This window comes from Coffea eugenioides, chromosome 2, assembly GCF_003713205.1.
Source record: "Coffea eugenioides isolate CCC68of chromosome 2, Ceug_1.0, whole genome shotgun sequence".
In the NCBI taxonomy this organism is placed as follows: Eukaryota; Viridiplantae; Streptophyta; class Magnoliopsida; order Gentianales; family Rubiaceae; genus Coffea; species Coffea eugenioides.
The window spans coordinates 52,645,908-52,669,464 of record NC_040036.1 but is presented as its reverse complement, the minus strand read 5'-3'; positions in this window follow the sequence as shown (position 1 = coordinate 52,669,464).

The window sequence follows — 23,557 nt, the reverse complement described above, 5'->3', positions numbered from 1 at the left end:
AACAAACTAAACTTCAAAAATATCAATTACATTTTTCCTCTTCTTCAAATTGAAACTCAAAAATGATTAAAACAATTTTTTGTGGGCATTTTCTTTTTCTGAAAAATAATAAAAATAAAGCTAATTAAATAAAAAAAATAATAAAGAAATAATAAAATAAAATAAAATAAAATAAAATAAAATTATCAATAAAATTATCAATAAAAGTAAAAATGAAATAAATTAAAAATTTGGTGTCTACAGTTTACCCTTCTTTGTCTGAGTTTTGGAAAAACTTGAGACAAAGAAGTAGACATCAAAACTCACCTGTTATTTGACTGCGAACAACTCGAATGATTGACGCTTTGTGAAATGGGGACTGACCCCTTTAACAAATTTTTTTAAAAAGAATGGGACTGACCCATATGAGAAATTTAAAATGGACTGACCCAAATAGAAAATTTAAATGGGATTGACCCGAACAAAATTTAAAATCATTGGACTGACCCGAACAAAATTTTAAAATCATGGGACTGGCCCGAATAAGAAATTTAAAAGGAGACTGATCCCAACAAGAAATTTAAAAGAGGACTGACCCGAAAAGGAAATTTTAACGGGATTGACCCGAACAGGAATTTTTCAAAGGGGACTGACCCCGACAGAAATTTAAATCGGGACTGACCCGAACAGACAATTTAAACATGGGACTAGCCCGGACAGGAAATTTACAAGGGGACTGACCCCGACAGGAATTTAAATCGGGACTGATCCGAATAGGAAATTTAAACGTGGGACTGGCCCGAACAAGGGGATTTAAATCTGGACTGACTCGAGATAGGAAATGTAAATCGGGACTGACCCGCAACAGGAAATTTAAATCGGGACTGACCTGCAAAAGAGAATTTAAAATTGGGACTGACCCGAGACAGAAATTTAAAATCGGGACTGACCCGAAGGGGACTGACCCCAACATAAAATTTAAAATTCGGGACTGACCGGAGGGGACTGACCCTAACATGAAATTTAAAATCGGGACTAACCCTAACAGAAATTTAAAATCGGGACTGACCCGAAGGGGACTGACCCCAACATGAAATTTAAAATCGGGACTGACCTGAAGGGACTGACCCCAACATAAATTTAAAATCAGGACTGACCCGAGGGGACTGACCCCAACATAAAATTAAAATCGGGACTGACCCCAACATAAAATTTAAAATCGGGACTGACCCGAGGGGACTGACCCCAACATGAAATGGCGGTGCAAAAGAAATGCTCACTAGTGGGACTGACCCAACGGCTAGTGGTAGTGCAAATAAAATGCTCACTAGTTGGACTGACCCACGGCTAGTGGCAGTGCAACTAAAATGCTCACTAGTGGGACTGACCCAACGGCTAGTGGCAGTGAATAAATGCTTCACTAGTGGGACTGGACCCACGGCTAGTGGCATGCGCAAATAAAATGTCTCACTAGTTGGGACTGACCACAGCTGTGGGCATAGTGCAACTAAAATGCTCGCTAGTGGGACTGACCCAATGGCTAGTGGCAGTGAAAAATTAAATGCTGGTATTTATGAAGAGACTGTATAAGACTTGCTCGAAAAATTATCCGAAGATTTGCCCCAATGTGATGAATTGGTTAGCGGGATTAAACCCGAGCCTGCCTTGGTTGGTGGTACAAAATCCAAAACCCAACGTGATGTTGGTGATGTTGGCGGTACAAAATCCAGGTCCAACGTGATCTTGGTGATGTTGGCGGCACAAAATCCAGGCCCAACGTGAACTTTACGGTGTTGGCGGCACCAAGTCCAGGCCCAACATGATGTTTCAAAAAGATTTGTCGAGAAACAAGAAGTTAAACTTGATTTTTGATTTTTTTTTTTCAAGAGAATCTTTTCAAAAATAATTTGCCCCAGTGTAGGGCCATTTTCCCTTCTTTCTTCTCTTTTTTCGGCATCGGCCTTCCACATCACCAGATGCTCTTTCGTCGATTTCAACTATGAATATCTGCACAGGGGGCTTACCAAAGTATGCCATGCACTTAAATTTCATGAAAAGAGCAGCGTGATTGATTTGAAGAATGTATAATTTGATTCTTGGACAAAATCCTCAAATGTGTTACAAAATCTGCCCCAGTGTGGACTTATTTTGCGAAATCTTACAAATAAAAATTTGCCCCAGTGTGGGCTCCTTTGATTGCAAAAATTTGTTCAGATGATTCCCCATTTATTTGAACAAAGAGAAATCGCACTTTCTAAAACTTAGAAAGTAATCATATATACAACGTGAAGAAATTTAAACGTTGAGTTTGAACTCATGCAGAAATTTCATGATGAATCTCTCAGAATAACACCAAATTCAAGAAGATTTCCCCCTCACTTTTAGCATCGGTGCTTAGGGTAACGGGTCACCACTTCTTGCTGGCTCACCTTTCAGGACCAATCAAGTGGACGTTATTTCTGATTTGGAAGTGGCCAAAGGAAATGGAAGGTCAAGATTTGTCTCATTTTTGTGCCCAAATTGTATGTAATCCCTTCAATATCTCATCTTAGTGAAAGCAAAGAGTTTATCACCCTTATTTCTTAAGAAAACGTAGTCCACATATAAGCTTTATAGGCTTGCAACAATATGGATGGAAACGATAGCTAAACATGTGAAAGCGGGTCATAGCCTTATGATCATGAGTGATTGATGAATTTCTTATGAGAATAATCCTCACTTTGGGTTGTCATGAAGGAATAAGTCAACGATGGACTTTATGAGCTTGTAATGTGGCTTGAAAACGATAGTTAAAATAATTTTCAAGGACATTGCACCGAAGATCGTATTTTTCCAAAATTGCCCCTATTTTGAACTCAAAGATCTTAGATTTGGTGACTTTCACCATCACTTAATGGGGACTTCACCATCAAATCTTTTTCATTCCTTCGCATTTATTTCTTGCTTTCTCTCTCTTCTTTTTTCCCAAAGGTGCCCCGCGGGTTTTCACATGATGAATAGCGCCAACCTCACACCTAATCAATTCAGAAATACCTCTAAAAAAAATCTTGGCATCAGTGTAGGAACATCACTTGCCAATTAGAAAATTTCTTGGCAGAGATATTGCAAAGAACAGAAGTCAGGACTTTCGGCTTTTGTAATGGGGTCAGGTGGGGTGCTTAGAAAAGTTAAGACTTGAAAGCGGATTTCAAAAGCGGTTTGAAGAATCCGAGACCGCATTGTTGCGCCAATCCTATTTTAGGGCTAAATCAGAATTTGCCCCAGTTTATGCTCAATTGAGGCTTTTTCTCTTTCATTTTCTTTCTTCTTTTGATTTTTCGACCTTCTGCCATTCTTTTGAACTTTCACAAAATTTGCCCCAGTTTATTTTTGAACTGAGGTTCTCTTTTCTTCTTTTGTCTTTTGATTTTGTTGCATTATCGCTTTTCACTTCTTGAAACTTTTCCTTTTCAATTCAAACTTGCCCCAGTGTGGGGTTTGCGATTCTCAGGGGTTGCCAAATGAAGTATTTTATTCTAAAGGTTCAAAAGGGATAACTAGGGATAGAATGTTTGATTGGAAAAGAAGAAGGCCTGACTTTTATTCCGTTCCTTACAATAACTCTGAAAGGAAACTTTCATTAATGCGAAATTTCTTGCATGTATCTGAATTAACTGACTGAGGAAGACCCTTGTTCATGCATATCTGTGAAACATAGGCGATCCGCGCGGACAAAACTCTTCCTTTTCTTTTCTCTTCTTCTTTTTTTCCAAAATTGGAACCCAAGTGGAATCAAATTTCTCCAATTTGTGATTCCCTCTTTTCTTTTAGTTTTAGCATTTTTGCTTTTCTCCTTTTTGGAAAATTCTCCAATCTCCCTCCCCAATGTGGGGGTGCGATCGTAAGTACTTTTGAAAAGAACCACCAATTTTAGCTCAAATGAGGATGCAAGGGATAAATGGTGTTTAGGTTGTAGAAACGATGGCCAAAGTATCATTCTTACACCTCATGACAACCAAAGTACCGAAATGGTCATTGAGAATCCATTCCCCTTTTTGATATTTGAAAATTTTCCAATGTAGGGTAGTGATCATCAAGGCACTTATTTGAAACGAAAATTATTCTTTCAAAGGCTCAAATGGGAGAGCAAATGATAAAATCTGTATAGGTAGAGAAACGAATGCTCGAAGTATCATTCCAAATTTCCAAAACAAACAAGAATAATGGACATTTTGCTTTCACTTAGATGTGAATTGAATATAGTTAGACACAGTGGACATTTCTCAAGCAAAAATCGCCCCAATTTGCAATTTATCAATCAATGTGACTGATTTTATTTTGGGGTTAATAGAAGTGGGCAAAATATCAATTGTACAGTGAAAGAGAAAGAGGTATTGCATTGAGTCTTTTGAGTGACCTCTTTTAATTTTGAGCACTCTTATTGTAAGGCTCGGATCACCAATCTGGTGTATACATTTGTGAGTTTTCAGGCAAGAGGTTGAAAAATCTCAATTTGAGCTTATTTCTTAAAATTCATCATGAAATCTCTTAATGAGCTCAATAAAGAATGAAATGTACACGAGTATATACAAAACAAATAATTGTCTGAATAAAAGCTTCATTATTGCCAATTGTTTGAGAAAATTTTAAAGGCAATACATATGAGAAAAATTCTAAAGAACTCCTTTACACATGTATACACACTTTTCTCTCTTAATAGCCCCCTTTTTCCTTTGAGCAATGAAATCTCTTAAATGTTTTACACGAGCGCTTTCAGATGAATTTTCAAATTCACATTGTAGGGCCTGCCTAAGAATTAAATAATTTTCAAACTTTATCAGATCAAAATTGTTATCAGATATAGAAAGATATTTTCACCTTATTGAAATATTCTTATGAATGCAGGGGGAAGGGGGAAAAATAAAAGAAAAATACCCAGAGTTAGTAAGCAAAATTATAAAATCGGTATGCATGTCCTATGGGGGAGCCCTTTTATGACAAGGGTAGGCCTAGCATGAAAATGCAATCCTCTAGGGTAGACAATATACAATACCTGATGGATCCGATCAACTTATTTGAGTGAAAAATAATTTAAAAAAAATTTGGTCAATTGAAGTGACGAGAGACATTTGTCACAATAAGGGCAACGTCCGAATGGATCGATCACCTTGATCGATCCTAGAATTTGCAAAAACGCACCGGTTTGACCTTGACGAACTTCCTATCAGAGAGATTGAAATTTGTTAACAAATTTTCTCATAAAGCATGGGTCAAAACCCCAACTGATCAAATGGCTGGATACAATGGATGGTTTTCTCAAAATCGACTAGGTTTCCCAATTTGAAATTTGACATTGAAACCCTAATTGGTCAAATGGGTTGAATGAAATTGATGATTTATTCAAAAATTGACCGGATCACCTTAAAAAGGGTAAAATGGTCAAATGTGTCGAATGAAAATTATTTATTCAAAATTGAATGGATAACCCTAGAAATGAATTAAACTAATCAAATGAATTGAATGAAATCAATTGATCAAACAGATCGAGTGAAATGATGATTTATTCGAAATCGATAAGATTGCCCTAAGAATGGGTAAACTAATCAAATGAATTTAAAATCGACTAGATTGCCCTAAAAAGGAACAAATTGATAAAATGGACTGGATGAAATGGTCGAATGGTTTGAATGGAATTGACAGCTTATTTAAAAATCAATCTATCCATTGGTAGTTTCAAAAATTTATTACGATGCATTAGTCTATGAGCCTTCTAAAATCAAATTTTGGCCTCAATTTATTTATCATCTCAATAGTGAGGAATTATTTGTGAATTTCTTCAAATTAATGTCCTTTATGCAAGGGAATTTTTACCAATTTTGCTTAAAATGGCCAAAAGATGATTGTTAGATGCCCATATTCTAATGTACAAAAATCGCTTTGCCGTCTTTGAAAAGATCGAATTTTACCTTACCTTGTGCACTAACCCTTTTGGATGGTACAAAGAATATAAACATGCAAGTCTCTTTGGATTAAGTATCCGAGACATAAGGCGGTTATTCCTAACGTAGGATCCCCTAAATGGCATTCCCTCTACGGCTCATGCATGATGCCAGTTTATTAAAACGATAAAACATATAATTTAAATGAAATCATGACCTAAAAAGGTTTATACGCCAGGATAGGTTTAGGATGATATGCAATTATTAATCCAAAATCTTTAAACGTGCAATAGTCCATTTTCAAGGGTAGGTTCTAAAAGAAAGTCATGTCAGACCTATTATTTGCTAGGGTTTGTGAATGCAATGGGGACAAAATCAAGAAAAGTTAGTTCAGCCAGATAAATACACATTGTAGCAACGATATAAAGCAATAAAATCAATACAAAGAAATAAAGCAAAAAAAGGGAAAAAGGGGTTGGATCCCTCCCCTCGTGAATAGTGTCCCTAATAAGGCAAGGCAGACTCTACCCTAGGCAAGCTATCATGGATGCATGAGGTATTGGCTCACTAATGCATCTAGACTCGATAGGTTTTAAGTCTCCAAGCCTTCAGACTTGGAAACCAAGGGTCATCAATCCCAAGGTTCTTTGTCGGTGGCTCGAGCGATTCCCCAGACATTGCTACGCACACATCGTGTCACGGCTACATGTCATGAGTGAATCTATCAAAAATCCTCAACCTTCGACTAAAAGCTAAAGGCTATGAACCCAAAGCTTAAAATGGAAGATTGAGTGACTCCTCGGATCATGCTACGCACACATCGTGTCGCGATCACACGCCCAAGTGAGTCGCCTAAAATCCTAATAGGGTGGAGTGGCGTGACAAGCCACTAAAAGAAAAATAAATGAGGGGTGAAAAATTAAAGCGTATGCACATATGCTAGTTCTCGTTTGGAGGGGAGGGATGGGGAACCAACGCGAGGCTCTAGGGTAATATTCCCCCACCCAAATGCAATGCAAAGCGCGGAATCACATACATAAACCATCCATCCATCAAAACAATCGTACGCCAAATGGGAGAGGAAGTGAGTTGATACGCACGAAATGTAAAAATCCTAATAAAAAGGAAAAAATGCAATCCTAAGCATCCAAATGTAATATATAAGAAGGTTAAAAGAAGAAAATAATCGACTAAATCAAATGCTCGGACTCTCTAAGTCCCCAGTGGAGTCGCCAGCTGTCGCGCCCCATTTTTTGTAAAAATAAATAAATGGTTTAAGAAAGTGAATTTTTGATTTGAAAAATGAATAAAAAGCACGGGTCTATATGGGACTTGAAAATGCGACGATTTGACCCAAAATAATAGTTTTAAAAGGGTTTTTGAATAAAAATCGGAGTCGCCACTTGGTATTGAGTTAAGGTGTACCAAGTCACCTAAAAATGAATTTTTTAAAAGAAAAATGGAAAAAAACCCTTTTTAAACGACTCCAAGTCTACGTAAATCAAAGAAAAAGGTTCGGGAGTCACATTTGAAGAGAGGGAAGGCAAGGACGAGGTCCAAGGCACCCTCTCAACCTAGCCAAGGCTAGTTGCGCGATTTAGTCAAAGATTTTCTTGTTTTAACCTAAAAAATTTATCACATTTGGACGTGCTATATGAATGCAACCCTAGACCTAGGAGGGTATCGGGGGGCAAAATTTCTCTTCAAAACTTGAATAGTGCCAATCACATTAATTGTGACGCCCAATAATGACCCTTTGGAGAAGTCACGAATAATGCAAAAATACGAGACTCCAAGAAGAGGAAAAGGATAAAAATAATTATAAAAATATACATGTCTTAAAGGAATGCATCATGTCGGGTACGAGGGACTAATGTTCGCGACTCAATTTTCCCTTTTAATAGAGGGAATACGAGCGTGCTAAGGCTAGAAAAGCCAAACTCGTCCATATCCCATATCCAAGGGGCTATTCCCTAATCTAATCAAGCAAATGCACTACCCTAATCCTATTTCTAGAATGAAATGCAATTCTAATGTCATGTATCATACAAAGGGGTATATATATAGGGAAATTAGGGATAAGGGATATACATATAAGGGAAATATCATACAAAATGATAAAAGGCCCTAGAAAGTGAAAAATATGCATGAGGTGGAGTGATTTGATCACACAAGCATGGTCTAACGCTCGAAAGGCTCTTAAGGGTCTAGCGTTGGACTAGCCCACGTCTACGCTCTCTCACAAGCATTGGACTTGTAAGAGTTCGATGGGAAGACCATGACTAGCGTTGGACTAGCCACGGTTTCGTGCATTTTCATCCGTCATACATACATAAGTAATGTGCATAATTAAAGCGAGTAGACATGTGAGCACGTAATTCACATAACACATAACACATAAGCATGCATATCTAGATGCCAAACCCTAAGAAAGCGATTAAACACATAGCACCTAAGCATGCAAAACACATAAGGCAATTAAGGCCCTAACTATTACATTTTTAGAGGGAAGGCCTACTACAATCTAAAAGGGTAAATGGAATGAAATAAATAGTTAAAATAAATCTAACTATTACAATTGTGGCATTCAAGTGCCTTCCCAAATGATCAAAAATTGAACTAAAACTAAAGCGAAATTAAAGAACTAAAGAGATAAATAAAGTGAAAATGAGATGAAACACTTAAAGTCATGCAATTGCACACATAAGGCACATATATGCACATAGGCCAAATAAAGTCAAAAATAAAGGGTAAGGTGTACCTCTCTTGAGTCGGGGCTCTAATGGAGTGAAATTATTTATTTACCCTCCAAAAACAAAGAAAAGGTCAAGGCACCAATTTAATTTGAGAAAATTAAAGAAAATATGCAAACACAAACTCACTTGATCATAAAGCCCTTAAAAATCATGAATTAAGTGCAATCTAAACAAAGCATGGTAGTTAATTGAAGCAAACAAGCAACGAAAAGTTGTAAAATTAAAGCTGCCAAGGGCCAAATTGAGGAAATTATTCAATTGGTTAGGTCATAGTGGAACAAGGGGAGACCTAGGGGGCCAAAGTGCAATTTTTCAAAAGTTTTTCATGCAAGTTCATGCAAGACAATGAAGAGAATGCTTCTGCAATTTCCAGCTAAACATCTCTGCTGCAATTCACATTTGCAAACTTTCCGCAGCTTTCTAACAAGATTCGAACTTAAAACAACAAGACCACCTTCTAATCCTCTCACTTTGCAATATAAACTTCAGATTCAAACACAAAAAGTCGGACAAAAGAGCATGCAAACATTTACATAACCTTCTGCAACTTTTCTTTGCTCACTATGGTAGCTTATCAAATTGCATGTTCAAACCGCAAGTTAGCTATTTCAGTCAAACCCAACTTGAATCAAACAACAAAATTTCCTACGTATCCGTCTAGCATGAACTGCCCAGCAACTAACATCAAGAGAGAGAATTAAACTACCCCATTTCAGCCCCCCAAGACAAGAATGTGCAAAGCAGGGGAGGACACAAGCAGCGGGAAAGAACTGTCTGCAACTTCTAATGCCTTGAGAATTCTCGCAAATTTTTAGCTATGTTATCACTCTGATTTGTTGCACAATCAATACAAGAACATCCATACAACCATGGCATGCCATTTTAATAAGAAACAAACCTTCTAGCAAGAACATCAACTACCTCGAATCTGGTAAACAAAATTTCTAGGACAAAACATGCAAATCAGAATCGAAGCTTTCTTCTTCTGACTCAAAACCTTCGTTTGACCATGTCACCAAATAACTAATGGGCATAACAAAAATCACAGATTCTCGGCTCAATTGACGCTATAACCAGCACCCAAATTGTCAGAAAACCTGAGAAATTCAGTCCAATCGACCCACAAAACACGCATATTCAAAATCATGAACAAATAACAGAAAATTCGCAACAAAACATAGTCACGGCAGCCTGTTCCGAGAGCTTGTTCAGAACTGAAATTTTAAAGAAATAATGGACAACTTACAGTGCTCCTGCTTGAGCAGCGGAGGTTCCGGCTAGATGGTCTCGGGGGTGGCAGCAAGGAGGAAGGCGGTGGCGATGCTGCTACTGCTACCATTTCTTGCTTAGTCTTTTGTTATCTCCAACCCGTCAATCCCAGGATTTTCCTCTGCTCTTCTCGTTTACTCACCAGGAACCCTCTTGCTCAGCCCACTCCCCTCTCGGCTATCTCTGCTGCCCGAAAAACCCCCAACTCTCTGTTTTCTCTCTTCTGGTTTTTCCTCCGCTGTCTTGTCCTTAGCTTTTTTCTCTCTTGCCGTCATCCCTTACTTTCTTTTGCTCCTATCCGCTGCTCCTCCATTCATCCCTCAGACTCCCTGCTACCCAGATTCTCCCCTACTCTGCCAAAGCCTTCTACCAGGTTTTCCAAGGTTCCCTGAATCGCAAAATGAGTCGTGGGATGACAAGAAAAGGCTCGGCTGGTTCTGCCAGTTCTTTGAAGGACCACCAGTGAAGGATGGTGATGATGATCCAGTCCCCTTTGTGCAACCTTCTTTGCGATCTCCTTTCTCCTACTCAGGCCTTGTCCAGATCTTTCACTGCTTCCTTGCTGAAGTTTTCCTTCTGCTCTCTGCAAAAACTCTCCCTTTCTATCCCAAACCCTCGGCTCTCTTGGTTTCTCTCAAACTCCGCCGCCCATTTTTTTTCCAGAAACCCCCGTAGCCTTCTCTTTTTTCACTACCCACAGCCGCCAACGAGCCTCTCTCTCTCTCTTTCTTGCAACCTCCACCTTCTCTCTGTCATTTTTACCTCACCCGAAGCTCTCCCTCTCCTCTGGTTTTCTCTCTTTCACTCTCCCTCAGCCTTTCTTTTACTCAGCCGCCAACAGGTTCCCCCTTACTCTCACTCAGCCGTCATCAGCCCCTTTTCCTTTCTTCCTCTCCAGCTCTCAGACCTTTTTTGCTTATCCGTCAGCCAAATCCTCTCCCGCCGTCCCTTTCTCTAGCCTTCCTTGTTTTCTCTCTACCCAGCAGCCATCAGCTGTAGCTATCTCCTCTCCATCCCTCTCCCAGTTTTTCTTTTCCTTTGCTGCTTTTCTAAAACCTAGCCGTCACTCCCCAGGTTTTTCAGGTTTCCCTTTCGGTCTCTTTTTCTTTTGGCCGCCACTCCCTCAGCCACCGCCCACATATCCCTTTTTTTCACTCCTTAGCCCCCGTTGCCTTTTTCTTTTCCCGTGGCTCTTTTTCTTCTTTTTCCAAAAACAAATCCTATCCTACAAGTGTCCAGATCTCTCCCCTAAGTGATGTGTTGTCAAAATATAAAAGGGACACTTGTCCCGCATGCAAAGCCTACACATATTCACATATTTTCTTTTCCTTTTTTTTCATTTTTCATTTTCATTTTTCCCAAAATCAATTTGAATAAATAAACCAAATTATAAACAAATTAAAAACAAACTAAAACTTTCAAAAATATCAATTACATTTTTCCTCTTCTTCAAATTGAAACTCAAAAATGATTAAAACAATTTTTTGTGGGCATTTTCTTTTTCTGAAAAATAAAAAAAAATAAAGCTAAATAAATAAAAAAATAATAAAGAAATAATAAAATAAAATAAAATAAAATAGCTGATATTATCAATAAAAGTAAAAATGAAATAAATTAAAAATTTGGTGTCTACATCATTGTTTATATGTTATTTGCGTATGCTGTAGGCCATGTGTACTTTATCACATTGGCTGAACAAGGCCTTTTCCCCTTCGTTATCACCTATTCGAGCCAGAAGCGGACTCAGTCGGATAGGTTGATAACCCTGGGCACTGTATTTTGGTATACTCGAGTATTACCACTGGAGGGATAAGGTGATGGCCAGTCAACCGAAGGAGTTACCGATGGGAGTTATAAGGACGGGAAGTGGACCGAGTACTGTATCCTTTTGTGTTTGCTTTACTATTAATACTGTTATTGCTCTCCTAGTTGACATTTCTCGGGTAAGACTCCTCATGAGCATTAATCTCTGAGACGAAGCAATCCTTGTAATGTTCTTCTAGTCGGACGAGCCACTATTTGTTTGACTAAAATTCATGAAAATATATTTATGTGATCATGCATTCCAAATGTACGTTAGTGGTTTTTAAATGATTTATGAGTTGTACTCAGAATAAAGTTGCCAACAAAAGTATTACTTCTACATGTGTTTCCAAAGTAACGCTTACGCACTGGTTTATAAATACTTGATTTTCCCTTTTGAAACCTCATTGAGCTTTAGCTCACCCCCAAAAATATTTTAGTTCTATGCAGGGCTCGAGAAGGATAGTTACTCAAGCACAAGGATTTGGAGTACCGCGGATTATCCTTTATCTGGATTGTGATTGATTTTCTTTGTGAAATGTAATGGTTGTTTTGAAAGATTTGTGAAACTTTTTGGTATGATGTACTTGTGGTTGAAGTGAATGTAAATCTCATGATATTTTGGGGATTATACTTTTGTAAGAATGATTTGAATTGCAAACATAAGGATTGTACTTAAGTTATTAGTACGACAATTTAGATGAAGTATTGGACTTGTACTTTGGTATGTGGGACTGGTGGATATATTATACTCCGTTTGAGCTTTTAAGAACCATCGATTATATTCATGCTTGAGTTTTGTAGTGAGTCCCGGCGAGAGCTGGGCAGGCGGCCGCCGAACCCTTTGGTTCGCCTTAGGGGGAAGTGGGGTCGTCACAGGTGGTATCAGAGCTTAGGCTTCAGATCTTTGTAGTGTATCCTAGGCTTTAAGTATAGGATGCCGGACTGTGGAGTTTGATTGTCTAGCAAGTGGAATGTGATCCTAGTACTTGATGATTGATTGAGTAATATTGAAGTGCTTGTTTTTAAGTGGGTTTGCACACTAGGGTTTCTTATATTATAGGAAATTGAAGAGAATTGTGTGAGATTGATTTGAAAAGTGATAGTTGAGTTTCTTGAACATTGGTACTAGTGATATCTATATGATCGAATTTGACTAGGTAAATCGTAAGTTTCGAGGTATCCTCTAGGCTTGTAATCTTCATAAGTATACGTATAAAAGTGAATGTGAATCTTGGATCGATTGCTTGAGTGAGACCTCTTGCAAAAATTTTCTTTGAGGAATAGTGGGGATTGAGTTGATTTGCATTTGGAGATGGCCAGTCCTAGTGCGAATTGACTTGGTTTCCACTTGACGCTTAAGTGAGCCAGTTGTACATATTCCCTGAGTTTGAAAATGGTACTTGAGGCTTTAACTAGAAATCCCAAGGTTGGTTATTCTTGGAGATGAATGTACTTTAGATATTGGTTGGCTCGCTAAAGATTTCTTTTAAAACTTTGGATGAATGGCCTTTGATTTCAACTTGTATTATGACCTGATTAGCTCTAATTTTGTAATGGCATACAACTTAATTGAGACTAGTTTAAATTCTATGTTAACCGTGAATGTGTTATTTGTGAAATTGTTATCTGTGGATATAGTTTTATTGCTCATTTTGAAAATTGTTAAATACACGTGTGCATAGTTAATTTTGGTTTAGTGAGCCATTTACACATACATGTATAGATTAGTTGTGAGAATGGAAGCTGGGAGACGACGACGTGGGCGTCAACCCAGATGACCTCAAAATCAAGGAGGAAATAAAGAATCTACCGCCGACCGAAACGCTGAACCTAGGGTTGGGGAAGAAAACCAAATTGGGTTAGTTTTGACTCGCATGACAGACATACTAGAGCGATTGGTACCCCAACAAGGTCAGGGAATTGGACAACTGAACCAACTTGGAAACCAAGAAATAGGGGAGGATAGGGCTTTAGAGAGATTTCAAAAGTTTTCCCCTCCTAAATTTTCTGGGGGTCCTGACCCCGATATAGCTGAAAATTGGTTGGAGAATATAAGGAATATATTTGATGCACTAGATTATTCCGAGGAGAGAGAAGTAAACTTTGCTGTGTTCCAACTTGAAGGACCGGCTCGAGCATGGTGGAATGTTATAAGAAATAAGTGGGAAAGGGAACAAACTCCGAGAACTTGGATGAATTTTGTCCTAGAATTTAATGAAAAATTCCTTCCACCACTAGTCCAAGAAAAAAGAGAGGATGATTTTATAAAACTTCGCCAAGGAACTTCAAGTGTGGCAGAATATGAAACTGAGTTCACGAAGCTGTCTAGGTTTGCCCCGGAATTGGTAATTACAGAGCGAAAGAGAATAAGGCGGTTTATTCAGGGCCTCAATCTAGAAATTCAAGATGGCCTCGCAGCGGCCCAAATTGAAACGTTTAGTGATGCCCTTGAGAAAGCCCAAAGGGTTCAGATTTCAAAAGCCAAATTGAGAGTTTTTCAAGTACGGAAAAGAGATGCACCTAGTAGTAGTCACCCTGAGGCATCTAGAAACACTGTACCACCACCAAAAGTTGGAAAAGGAGCTGGTGGGGTGAGACTACCACTTCCATCTTCTTCTCAGATGCAGCAATTAGAAGGAACTCCGTCACAAGGAACTCAGATTAAAAGGGGTCAATCAAGGATGACGCCACAGGGAAGTCAAGCCATGAATTTTCAACCAATCTGTGGATACTGTGGAAAAGGAAACCACACCGAAAATAACTGCTGGGTGAAGGAGCGAAAGTGTTTGCGTTGTGGGAGTGCAGACCATCAAGTTAGCAACTGCCCAAGAAAGCAACCACGAGAGAATAATCATCGACAAGGATATGGAACTACTTCTGAACGAACTACTGAAGGAGGGAACCGACCACAAGTGCCAACTGGAACATATGTCTCTATTGGTCGACAGACTCTGGGGTCGACCGAGGTAGTTGAAGGTATGAATTTCGAGGACGAAATTCTCTTAAGGGGGAGAGGATGTGAGGACTCATATTTTAATTATTGCAAAATATTCTTAAATTGGTCATTTAAAAGTATTTTTGCATGTGAATTACTCAAGTTTTCCCAAATTGCATGAATTTCTCGAAAATGAGTCTAAACAATTGATTCTTTAAACAATTATTATTTTAATGACCAAATTTATTCGAGTTGAATTATTTATGGTGCTTTTGATTGTTATATATACTTGTCGCATTTGCATCTTTGACTTTTAATAAATTTTATTATTGTTGGTTCTTAGATAAGTATGTAAAAATAAGTTTAAAGTTGCAAATAAATTAATTGTGCAAAATATTGGGTTATTTGAATTTTTGCCAAGTTAAGTTAATATTTCTTGACGTAAAGTGTGTTATTGCTTTAATATTAATTCTTTGAAGTTCAGTAGCTAATTTTAAGTGTTAATAATGTTAAGTGTTAACGGGAACTTTAGCATTAAGACGAAATCATTTTTAGATTAGGACCTTTATAATTATTTTTAGGATGATGAAGTCTCAATAATTGAATTTTCGCAAGATTAGTGCTCCAGTAGGCTATCGAATTTCATCTGGGATAAATTCTGGAATTAGTTTAGGATTGAGGGCTTAAGTGGAAATTCGGATGAAATGTGAATAGACCAAATTGGCCCTTCCCCAATTCAAATTCACCATGCAGCCATGGAAAAAAATTCTTGAACAAACTTAGCTTCAAACACTTCCAATTTCTGTCGGTTCCAATTCCCACTTTTCATTCCAGCACCTTCCATTTCTATTGCCGACCCAACCCCACTCACAATACCTCAATATATACATTCCACTAACCACACACTTCACTCTATACCGTTTCCAATTCACCACAATATCACACTTCCATTTTCTTTTCTACCGTGAGTTGCGAGTGGAGCGCAAGAGAGAGCCAAGCTTTCATTCCTTTTCCTTTCTGTCCGTAAGCTAAAAAAAGAGAGAGAGAGAGAGAGACCTGTTGTTATCATTTCTTCCATCCGTGAGCTGGTGAAGTCTGAGAATCAAACTTCCTCCATTCTAGTCGCAAGCTTGAGCAAGGGAGAGGAAAAGTTGCGGACTGTAATTTCTGGACAGCCGAGGGAAGGGAAATATCTTTGCAGCTAGCCGGGGGTATTGAGCTCCAAACTGAGGTAATTTCTAGACCTAGACTAGATGTTTATAGGTTGATGAAGTTGTTAAAGGGCATGCATGTGAGGATGGTGCGGTTGGATGATGAACTAAGTTACAAGAAAATCTGACTTTGAAGAAATTGGAACAGTCCGAGAGCTTGAGCTGGAAATTTCAGCTTTAACTTGCTAATTGGTGATGATCTGAGCTTAGTTTTGGACCCAATCTGATAGATAGCTCTTTATTTGGTATTGCATGTGAACTTTATGGCCAGGAATTCGGTGCCATGGCTGGAATTTTTTTTTATTAGAAGTTGTTGGACTGCTAAACCAATTTTTCCAGCTTAGCCGATGGAGTTGTTTTGGGAGTTGTATGGGTAATTTAGTATAAAATTTGCTGAAAAGTGTTTGTTTCTCACTCGGCTATGTGTTTAGCTAACTAAATACTGGATGATTAAGCCCTGCATGAGATTTATTAGCAGTGTGTAAACCAGAAATTTGAAGGAAAACAAAATCTGGATGCATGCATGTCAACCGAGTGGGTTGGAATGAAATTTTTGGTTGGATGATGATTTTTTTATGTTGTCCGCACTTGGATTGGATCAAAGCTGATTGATAGTTAATTATTTTGATCATGCATGAAGCTGAGATGAGTCGTGTTTAATAAAAAAAAAAGAGAAAGAAAAGAAAGCTGAATTGTGGCCGAAAGAAGAGGTTGAGCCTTTAATTAGTTTTCCTTTGAATTTTAACTAAGATTTTCATATGGAATATTTAAGATTTACTTGTAGCTTGCTAATCACCTTTTGTATGTTGTTAAGTAAAAATTGAAGAAAAATCTGAATTTTAGAATTATTTGGGGGTCAAGTTGGCTGTGGTTTTTCTTCTTGTTTTGGATTGAAATCCTGGTTGAATTGTGATTGAAAGTAATTGTTTGATGTCAAGAGCTAATGATTGATGAAGCTCTTGGCCATTTGAGTAAATTTTTGCAAGAGTTTAATTTTGGTGAATTTGTTCAAGTGGTTGGCTGAAATGTATTTGGAAGGTCCATGGTTTGTGATTTGGATTTGTTTTGGATACCTTGGACTTCCTTTGTTGAATTTTGTTTGGAACTGAAATCTGTTGAGACCTAGGGCTAATGATTGATGAAGCCTAGTGAAATTTATATTCGAATTGTGTTTCAGCTATTATGGCAATTTGGAAGACAATGTGCCAATGAATTGGAATCGTGAAGTCCGTTTTAGTCTTTTGAATTCAAGTAACTTTAAATCAAGCTTTGTGGAATTATTTTATCTTACTATCAAGTTATAGAGATTGAGAATAGCGCGTTAATATTAAAATTTAAATGACAGGACTTTTAAAACCTTGCTAACTAGTTAATTCTTTTCTTTGCTTAAACTAGTTTTAGTACTTTTAGGAAATAATCGTATTCACTTCTAAATTTTAAGTTTTTCATAAAATTATTCCTGGTTAGTTGTTTTGAGGAAAAATTGTTAAAAACATGAGATTTTAATAATTTTAAAAAAAAGAAAAGGCTTAGAAAACTTGTTCGGCAAGAAAACTTGTTTGAATTAAATTGATTTTAGTTACCCTCTGGAAAGAAAAGTATCTTTAAAGAGATCATACGAAATATTTTATTCGCCTTAATCGAGCATCTAGGTAATTTGTGATTGTGATTAATCTCAGGTGATTCAGAGGACACCGAGAAGCTCTTTTAATTTCCTGCTTTTGCTCTTGCTTTGCTCCGGATTACGGTGAGGGATTCCAAACTGTTTTGCACAAAATTGCTTCTCGAACTTTTATAACCACTGTTTGTATAATTGCTTATATATATATACGTGATGTGACTTGATGAGTGCTTCTTTCATGCCTAAGTGGTCAAATACTTGATGAATCTTGTTCACTTGAATGAAAAGTACTTATTTCTAGGCGAGTGTGTACTTTATCGCACTCGACCTAACTGTTGCTGTATCGCTTAACTGTTCAATATTTCATTGTTTATATGTTATTTGCGTATGCTGTAGGCCATGCGTACTTTATCACAATGGCTGAACAAGGCCTTTTCCCTTTCGTTATCACCTATTTGAGCCAGAAGCGGACTCGGTCGGATAGGTTGATAACCCTAGGCACTGTATTTTGGTATACTCGAGTATTACCACTGGAGGGATAAGGTGATGGCCAGTCAACCGAAGAAGTTACCGATGGGAGTTATAAGGACGGGAAGTGGACCGAGTACTGTATCCTTTTGTGTTTGCTTTACTATTAATACTGTTATTGCTCTCCTAGTTGACATTTCTCGGGTAAGACTCCTCATGAGCATTAATCACTGAGACGAAGCAATCCTTGTAATGTTCTTCTAGTCGGACGAGCCACTATTTGTTTGACTAAAATTCATGAAAATATATTTATGTGGTCATGCATTCCAAATGTACGTTAGTGGTTTTTAAATGATTTATGAGTTGTACTCATAATAAAGTTGCCAACAAAAGTATTACTTCTACATGTGTTTCCAAAGTAACACTTACGCACTGGTTTATAAATACTTGATTTTCCCTTTTGAAACCTCATTGAGTTTTAGCTCACCCCCAAAAATATTTTAGTTCTATGCAGGGCTCGAGAAGGATAGTTACTCAAGCACAAGGATTTGGAGTACCGCGGATTATCCTTTATCTGGGTTGTGATTGATTTTCTTTGTGGAATGTAATGATTATTTTGAAAGATTTGTGAAACTTTATGGTATGATGTACTTGTGGTTGAAGTGAATGTAAATCTCATGATATTTTGGGGATTATACTTTTGTAAGAATGATTTGAATTGCGAACATAAGGATTGTACTTAAATTATTAGTATGAAAATTTAGATGAAGTATTGGACTTGTACTTTGGTATGTTGGACTGGTGGATATATTATACTCCGTTTGAGCTTTTAAGAACCATCGATTATATTCATGCTTGAGTTTTGTAGTGAGTCCCGGCGAGAGCTGGGCAGGCGGCCCGCCAAACCCTTTGGTTCGCCTTAGGGGGAAGTGGGGTCGTCACACATTTGCAACTTCCTTGTTGCATTCACGGACTGCATGACCCAAACGCCAACAAGTAGTACAATACTTAGGCAAATTTTCTATCACGATCGTCTGCCAAAAGCCGAGAAATTTCCAATTTTGTGATGAATTTTAAAAAAATTCTACAAAATGGGTGATTCTGGCGCGGGAATCCGTCGGGGGGTCTTCGGATTCGCGAAATGCGAGCTCAATAGAGCCCAGAAAGTATAAGTAAAATTTTTGTGCATATTTTTTTTCGGAGGCAGAGATTTTTTTGTATTAAAACAAAATGTTTAAAGATCTCGCATTCGCGTTCGCATTCCTTAAAATTTTTTTTTTCGGAGGTCAATAGAGCTCGCATTCGCGGAATGCGAGCTCAATAGAGCTCCCACACTAAGTATAATTTAATTTTTTTTGCTTTTTTTTTGGGAGCTAGAGAATTTTTTCCAGAAAATAGTAAGAGCTAAATGCGAGCTCCTAAATGTTTTTTTTTAAAAATTTTCAAATAGCTCGCATTTGATAAATTTGACCTCCAAAAATTGTATTTAATTTTTTTGTTAGATTTCGCATTTATAAGTATGACTTTCAGAAAATTAAATTCAAACTTGCTAGAAAAAAAAATTTAAAATGAAATTTACGAGCTCAAAAAAAATGTAAAATTAAATGTAAATGTTGTTTGTTTTGTAGAATTTGCCTTTACTAAAATGCTGTCGGTAGTAAAATCTTATTTTAAAATCTCTACTAAAATCTTATATTTCGGAGAAATGTTAGAGAAATTTTATTTAAAAATCTGTAATTAGCAGAGCAATAATTTTTTTTTATTTTAAAACTTGCACGTGCCTAAAGTCATCAAATATGTGCTCTAAAAAAAATCATATTCACAATAATCTTTTTAATATAATTTACTATACATGCATATTTCTTTTATATTAAAAAAAATTGGTAATTGTACGGTTGGAAATATATTATTTTATTATAATACATTTAAATGGTGGAAAAAGTACACATGCATAGTTCTTTCTATTTCATAGATCAATGTAAAAATAGAATGAAATTGTTAACATGTAAGGTGTTGACTATATTTTATGAATAAAATACTAACTTTTTTTCCTTTTTTATCAAATAAATTTTTTTTATCAAATTCTAATTTTCCTTTGTTATTAATGAATCGTATTTATTTGTTGACACCGATGAATATTAGTTATAAGAATCTAATAATTAATAGTCATTAATATCTGTTACAATTTCAACTGTAATTTTAGAAATTCCATAACGCAATGTTATTTAAAAAAATTATATAAGTTATTTTTATGAAGTGCATGTTATTTGTTTGGTAGTTGAAAAGGAAAAGAAAAAAAATTAAATCAAATATCTAGCGATTAAATCTTGCGTGTTTTACCTTTTACAATTATTGGCAGGATTACTATTTTGATTAAAAATATAAAGCGATAATCAAGGCAAATTTATTGTCATGCAAAAATCCTAAAACCCTAAGTGCTAAAGCCGTAAAACACTAAATCATAAATCTTAGAAACCAAATCCTTGTAAACCCTAAAACATTAAATCAAGGTTGTTGGGTTTATTAAAATCCATTAAAAAATATTTTTGCGGCACGATAGGATTACCATTTTAATTAAAAATCTAAAGTCCTAATCAAGGCACACTATTGTCAAGCTAAAATCCTACAACCCTAAACCCGAAAGTGCTATTCTCCTAAAACACTAAATCCTGATCTCTAAAACCCTAAAACCCTGAATCCTAAAAGCCTCAAACCCTGAGTGCTATCTCTAATGTAGTCAGTAGCTGATATTATAATTTATGTTTTTTGCATCGACATTTATAAAAAGCTAGTTGTAAGAGATATCTTATTTAAAAACTTATTATTAGTTGAGGAATATATCCGTTTCTTTTTAAAACTTGCATGAGTTTGAAGTTCACAAATATGAGCTCTCACAAAATTATATTCAATTTAATTCTTTTTATATAAATAACTGTACATGCATAGAGGCAGATTACGGTTGGAAATACCTAATTTTATTATAATACAATTATTTTAATGAAATAACTATACATCTTGCTTCTTTATTTTCAAGGTCAAAATTATATCAAGAGTTTCATCATCCACCACTGCGGAAACAATATATTTGGAACTCTCCAACGGTTGACGAAGAAACAATTTCAGCTTGAACATCCCTTTATCGACCCCCATATAGTGATAAATCCTGTCAACCAACTCTCCGTATCCAATTCTATGCCTCAAAGTGAATGTCCGGTTGGAAGTACGAGGCAAATAACAAACAAAGTCACCCTCGTAATGTATTTCTCCTCCCCAGTATAGGTTTACCCGCAGAGGTCTTTCTACAGACATGTCTGTGAAATGAATCCCTATTTTGGGGACAATAAATTAGAATTAGTAGTCCAAGAGTCCAAACAAATGAAAGAGGGTGGACTCTAGGTCGAAATTGGCACTATTAAATAGACTAATTTCGATCCATATGTTTATGAAAAAATTGAAAACAGGTATGAAATATGCTATAAATGACGATATGAATAACCTAAAACTCCCAACGAAATTTTTAGAAAATTTGGACAGAGTCTCCCCTAAAAATAGACTAAAACTCCCTGCCAACCAATCCACAAAATAGACTAAAACTCCCTGCCAACCAATCCAAACAGGGTTTATATGAAGTTGTAATGACATTTGCCACACTACATATTGTCAAGAGACCCTATAATTTTCAAAGTACAAGTATAAGAAAAGTACGGGAAGTTATATATATTTGGGCTCCACATTCACACCGCATAACAAGATCCACATTCACAATGATGTGATATTCTAGCAATGAACCTTACAAAATTAATGTTTTTCCCTATAGCAGATTTTGCCACTTTTTTAGCATTATAGATTTTGCCAATTACAAAAAATACTACAAGGTTGGTCATTGACTTTAAATCCATCAATTCGCCTTAAAATAAATCCGTATTTCATATTCAAACGCCTTTTTCTACTAAAAGAAAATTTAGCAAACTATACTATTTCAATTCGACGGCAAAGATCCAATAGTTGTAATAGAAAATAAATTACCTAATGACTTGTATCAAATCCGAATGTAGCCAACTTCTGTGGGTTAGATTCTAGAGGTACCAAACACAACCTCCCAAGCTTGTATCCCAACCTTGTTGTACCTAGATGAAGAAATAATTTACAACCAAAAATCACTTAAAAATATAGAAGTTGCAACATGTATTTGTAATAGTCAGTTGCCCTCACAAAGAAAGATCTACAAAAATTTCGACAGAGTCTCCCCTATAAATGGACTAAAACTCCCTGTCAAACAATCCAAATTACTGTCATTTCAAATTACACAAGACGTATTAAAGTACTTTAAATCCATCAATTCGCCTTCAAAGAAATCCATTTAATTTCATTAACGCCTTCGTGGTTTGGAAGAGCTTTAACAAACTATACTATTTCATTGTTTCGACGTCCATAATATGTAGTTGTAAACTAAAAATTAATATCGAATGGTTTGTATCGAATTCGAAAGATGGACTTCTGTGGTTTGGACGACGGACTTCCCAACCCAAGTCTCTACGCCTCCCAAGCTTGTGTCACCAACCTTGTATGCACCTATATGAAGCAACAACTGCTCAATATGCAAACCATTTCATATAAGTTATTTGCATCCCAATTAGTAATAGTTAGTTAACGAGGATTACAAAAACTTTTTAAAAATGTCGGCAAAGTCTCTGTGAGGACCCGAAAATTTTGCTTATTTTATTTATTTTATTGGCTCAAATAAGTATTTACTCATCCGATTTCTCCGATTATTATTTTCTAACCTTTTTAGGCCTAATTAAATGTATCCATAGCTTAGTTATATTTTTAAAGCGATTCGTTTCGAAATTTAATTTCTGAAGGCTCGTTAAGTGAAAATAGTAAATACGTGACTGGAGCAAATAATCGATTCGAAAAATTACATATAACGAATAAGTGGTTAAATTAAAAGCCTAATTGAATTTTTATAAAAATCAAGAATTTAGAAATATCCCGATTTACCTAAGAATAACGGTAAGAATTTTGAGTGAGAGCTTGACAATTTTATTCCTTATTTAAAATTTAATACATGTTCCATTTTCTTTTATTTATTAAAATACATGTTTAATTAAGTCTTTTCGTTAACAAGTAAACCGGTAATGCCTAGGATGGTGTGAGAAAAATTCTATAGGGGTATGTAAATTATAATAAACTAAACTTTGAGACAATATTTGAAGATGATAAGATTCCAACTCCTTAGCAAATAAATACTTTAATGTTAAAAGACCATTGAAGCCTCAATACTTGAATAAATAACCATGCAACCAACTCTATTCCCTTTGTATTGACCGAGAGAAACATTTGCCAAAGTTCCACTTTGTTTTGCTCCTTTTAGCCGAGAGAGTGAGAGTATTTCTGGTTTCTCTTTGCTTCCAGCTGAAGCCGAGAGAGTGTGAGGTAGAGAGAGAGGGATATCTTCAATCCATTCCCACGCACAAAAGAGAGTTGAGTGAGAGGGGGAAACTGCAACTCCTTGGTGTCTATACCAGCCAAATTGGGGAAAGAAAGAAGAGGAGCTGGTGCGATTTTCTTGAGGAACCGAGAGAGAGAGAACC